General features: G+C 48.1%; 1 pseudogene; it reads right to left on the reverse strand.

Annotated features, from left to right (window-relative positions):
- LOC102001444 lies at positions 1-490 on the reverse strand (annotated as a pseudogene).
- Between the last annotated feature and the right edge of the window lie 4,888 nt (positions 491-5,378).

Here is a 5,378-nt window from a genome sequence, read left to right on the forward strand (position 1 = left end):
TTTTTTTTTGAAGGTGTCAAGAAAGCCTTTTAATGAATCTATTTTACAAATGCACCGGGATTCACGTAATGCTGCCTGCATTCGATGCAATCCTGGGCCACAAGTCTGCACACTCCTTTGCAACTGGACCCGTGATAGCAGAACCTTTCATCTCACCTTTATTGTTTACTATGACCCCTGCGTTGTCTTCAAAATAGAGAAACACCCCATCTTTTCTTCGATATGACTTTCATTGTCAAATTACAACGGCTGGATGGACCTTTTTTTCTCAGCTCTGGTTTGCTTTTCTTAACCGTGGCCATCACCATGTCGTCCACACCAGCAGCAGGAAGTCTGTTCAGCCGTCCCTTGATTCCCTTCACAGAGATGATATACAAATTTTTGGCTCCTGTATTGTCAGCACAGTTGATCACAGCTCCTACTGGAAGACCCAGGGATATCCGGAATTTCGCTCCGGAGGACCCACCACGTCCTCGCTTCGACATCTTGAATGCCCACTACAGGCCAATTTTTATGAAGGAGGGAGAGAGAGGAGAGAAGGAGAGAGAGAGGAGGTTGGGAGAGAGAGGGCAATACTTCACCTTTCCTCACCACAACTGGTTTATTTGGTCTCCAAAGTCCTTGTGGAAACAAACCTGGAAAGGGACCTGTGCTTACAAACCTTCCGCTCCTGTAGCAGAAAGGCAGGACACAAAGGACTCTGTGAACACGCAGAGCAGGGACACTATTTACTTGGCCTGTGAACACACTCAAGGGAAGAGGACAGGCGATTAAACAGGGAAAAGAAACCTCCCTCCCAAACGTGGGAAGACACTTCCCATCAAGGCCTTGCACGTTTGGGACTCTGCAACAGAAAGGAGAGACATCACAAAGGAAGGAGAGACATCACAAAGGAAGCTTTAGGTGGAAGCGTTCCAAGCCCCAAACAAGCCCCAAACAAGAATCATGACACAACTGAGTGGTGGTGGCACACACCTTTAATCCCAGCACTCAGGAGGCAGAGGCAGGCAGATTTCTGTGAGTTCGAGGCCAGCCTGGTCTACAAGAGCTAGTTCCAGGACAGGCTCCAAAACTACAGAGAAACCCTGTCTTGAAAAACAAAACAAAAAGAATCATGACACTTGGGACTGGGAAGGTGGCTCAGTTGGTAAAGTTCCTGCTGTGCCAGCACAAGGACTTGAGTTCAGACCCTGGCACCATGCAGAAGTTGGGTGTGGCAGCATATAGCTGTAACCTTAATGCTGGAAGGTGGGGGTAGAGACGGTAGAACCCTGGTCCAAGCAACTGCTCTACCAACCAAGCTACAATTCAAGCCCACCACAGAGGCTGTTTTAATTATTTTTTTCTCATGTACACACCAGGGTGTCTTATGTTTAAACACCATAATTTCCCACAAACAAGCCCCCCGCCATGGGTGGAAACCACCACTGTAATTTACTTGTTAGAATCGGGCATAATAGTCATTTACCCGAATTGGTGTTCCAGCTGTATGGAGGTGAAAAGCCCCGGGATGATGCAGAAGCGGCTCAGTAATTTATGGCAAACATAGCAATTGGCTTAGTGGGTCAAAGAAGACTCCAGGTCCTATCTACATACTCACATAGCCAAAATCCATTGTGCTGGGTAGCTTCTGCCAACTTCACACAAACTAGTCTCATCCGGGAAGAAGTAGCTCAGTTGAGGAAATGCCTGCGTCAGGCTGGCCTGTAGGCAAGGATACTATGGGAGATTTTCATGACTAATGATTGATGTGGGACAGCTCAGACCTCTGTGAGTAGTGTCACCCCTGATTACATGCAAAAGAAAGTTCCAAGGAGCAAGCCCATAAACAGTACTCCTCCGCAACTCTGTTTCAGTTCCTGTCTCCAGATTCCTGCTTTGAGTTCTTCACAGTGGCCTGTCACCTGTAAGATGAAGCAAACCCTTTACTCCCCATGCAGCTTCTGGTCGTGGTGTTTACCACAGCAGTGGAAACCCAACTCAGACGGACGCTGGTGACAGAGTGAGCAGTTGCTGTGACAGACCTGACCACGTTGTTTCGGGATGACACTGAGAGTGTCTGGAAATTTGGGCTGAAAAAGCCCTTAGTGTTCTAAGTTTGGGCTGCCCATGGAAGCTTGCAAGATAAAACTGTTGAGATAACCATAGATGATGGAAGCCTGATTTTCGAGGTTTCGGAGTCCCCTAGAGACTCTCAGGGCTTGTATTAAGAATTTCTGATCTCTGGTCATCTGGGGCTGAAGGGTCAGCTGTGGTGAGCAGGAGGCCAGCACAGACGTGAAACCTTTGCTTTCCTGGGAGAGAGGTGCCCATCCGCTGGGGCTGAAAAATCAGCTGTGACTAAGAAGAGGCCAAGATCCCCAAGGTGGGATCCAGGACGTGTTTCCTCAGGGTCAGCACATAGAAGCTGTGGTCCAGAGGGGACCAAGGTTGTATCTCAAGCTCCAGCTGATGTTGATAATGTGTGTGTGAAGGGGCCTTGGAGCTGGCACAGGACACATCCAGATGCCAAATTCTCAGCACAGGGGAGCTTTATTTATGGGCAGGGAGAGGGACCCAAGCAGGGGTCTGCTTTTGGATCAGGCGATTTATTTATGGGTGGGGAGAGGACCCAAGCAGGAGTCTGCTTTTGGATCAGGCAAAGACAGCAGAGTAGCCTCTGCAAAAGTTTTTTTTAAATTATTAATTAAATTTATTTACTTTGCATCCCGCCTGCAGTTTTTTCTCCCTCCTCTCCTCCCATTCCCTTTACCCACCTCCCACTCCAGTCTCCCAATCCAATCCTCCTCTGTTTCTGTTCAGAAAGGGGCAGATTTCCCATGGGTGTCAATGAAGCTTGGCTTATCAGGTTGAGGTAGGACCAAGATCTTCCCTTTGTATTAAGGCTAGGCAAGGCAACCCAGGAATGTTCCTGAAGTCAGCCAAAGCATTAGGGATAGGCCCTGCTCCCACCACTAGGAGTCCCACAAGCAGATCAAGCACAACTGTCACACATATGTGGAGGGCCTAGGTCAGTCCTGTGCAGGCTCCATTGCTGTCCTATGAGCTCCTATGAGTCTTGGTTAGTTGATTATGTGGGTTCCCTTGGGATGATCTTGTCCCGCCCTGGCTCTTACAATCCTTCCTCTCTCTCTTCAACAGGATTCCCGGAGCTCTGCCCAGAGCTTGGGTGTGGGTCTCTGACACTCTGAGAGTCCCTTCCAAGACAGGGGACACCCTGAACGTGACTACCACAATGGGAACTTACATTAGCACCCACCTCCTTCAGGAATAAGGGGAGCAAGGGCTTGGGTTTTGATGGGGTGGGGTGCGTCGATGTTTTACAGCTGGAAGGAGATTCCTCCCAGAAGAACCAGGGCTGAGTTTGGTGGAGTATTCCTTTACACCGTGTGAAGATGTGTCACTGTGACTGGTTTAATAAAAAGCTAAATGGCCAATAGCTAGGCAGGAGGTATAGCAGGGACTTCCGGACAGAGACAATTCAGGGAAGAAGAGTCTCCAGCCAGATGGAGAGGGAGCAGATGGGCAGTGCAGAGTAAGGGTAATTGAGCCACGTGAAGGAATGTAGATCAGCCGGGTGGTGGTGCAAGCCTTAATCCCAGCACTCGGGAGGCATAGGCAGGCGGATCTCTGTGAGTTCAAGGCCAGCCTGGGTTACAAGAGCTAGTTTCAGAACAGGCTCCAAAACTACAGAGAAACCCTGTCTCAACCTCCCCCCCAAAAGAAATGTAGATTAAAAGAAATAGGTTAATTTAATTTATAAGAGCTAATGGGGAAAAGCCTAAGCTATAGGCCTAGCTTTTTTTTTTAAAATTTATTTATTTACTTATTATGTATACAATATCCTGCCTCCATATATGCCTGCAGGCCAGAAGAGGGCACCAGACCTCATTACAGATGGTTGTGAGCCACCATGTGGTTGCTGGGAATTGAACTCAGGACCTTTGGAAGAGCAGGCAATGGTCTTAACCACTGAGCCATCTCTCCAGCCCAGGCCTAGCTTTTTAAATAATAAGACTCTGCAGTTTTTTTGTGATCTGAGGACCCAAAGAAAAACCTGTCTACAGCTGAGGCTTAGGCTGTTACCCTGAAGGTGGGGAAACTGGACCCAGGGACTCATCATCTTCTGGAGAGGTAGGATGGGAGGGGGAAGACATCCTACTGGGAAGTGTTTAAAATTCAAACAGAGGAGGCTAGGAGTGGGCTGGGGGGAATGTTCTTTCTCTGTTGGATGCTGGCATCCACAGGGAGCTTTAGCTGTTTGTCCAGAACACACATGGGTACTGCTGGGGTCACAGGTCAAATACCCCTCCCTCCACACACCCCTTCCCCTAAGCCAGGCTCTGTTGCGGCCCTATTGTGTGCGCCTCTGATACTACGGGAGTCACTTGGCTCTGGGGCTACCTAGGCCAATGGAGGTAGAGTGGGGAAGGAAATGGTGGGATCATGGGCTGTTGGGCTGTCAGTAGGGCTCAGCAGTCAAAGGTTTTCCTAAAAATGCAGGGGACATATATGCACATGCATGTTCATGTGTGTCTCAGGTGTTTCCTCAGGAGTGGTACAAGTCGTCTTTTTGAGACAAGGTCCTTGGAGCTCACCTGTTAGGTTGGGCTAGCTAGTCAGTGTGTTGTGGTTGGTCCGAGGCTCTGCAAGTCAACCCAAGCAGACACAAGAAGGTTCCACAAAGTCAGATTTATTACCGGGCAGCACAAAAAACCTGATCGATCTGGGTGGCAGAACAGACTCGGAGGCTGAGCTGTGATCCTGAACATTCATTCACTTCAACAAGTATTTAAGCACAAAATCCACAAACGGTGTCAAGTTACAGGTATATTATTTTCACCAATCAGAATTCAAAGATTAGGGGTTTTCCCTATGTGTTCCATCATTGTCAACCAACACAGGATGTAAGCTTTTCAGTCCAATCAATCAGATTCATTTGTTCTTTCTGTTGTTAGGGATAGCCATAATGTTATTAGAGAATAATAATGGCTGTCTCTATGGTTTAAAGAGGAGGTTGGTTAGACATTGGAAGGTTCTCAGCTCCTCCAGGGCTTGGGAGCTTGAACTTGGTTTTGCCCTACAGGTAATATGGAATCTGAGGTCAAAATGGTAGTACTTAGGACAAGGTGCTTTTGCCTGTTTCCAGCAAGCAAGTCCCAGGGAGTCTCGTGTGTTGGTGTTAGAAACAACACATAATCTTGGTGTCACATACAACAAAGTAAAAGCAACTCATCAAGGCAATTTCTGTTTGTAAAATGGGTGTATGTGCAGGAACCTAAAGCAGACGAGCAAGCTGCACACCAGCTCAGAAGGTTCCCTTGGGTTTTCATTCTAACACAAGTGGTGACTGTGTTCTTGCCCTGTAGCCTAGGGTC

This window comes from Microtus ochrogaster, unplaced genomic scaffold (assembly GCF_000317375.1).
Source record: "Microtus ochrogaster isolate Prairie Vole_2 unplaced genomic scaffold, MicOch1.0 UNK90, whole genome shotgun sequence".
In the NCBI taxonomy this organism is placed as follows: domain Eukaryota; kingdom Metazoa; phylum Chordata; class Mammalia; order Rodentia; family Cricetidae; genus Microtus; species Microtus ochrogaster.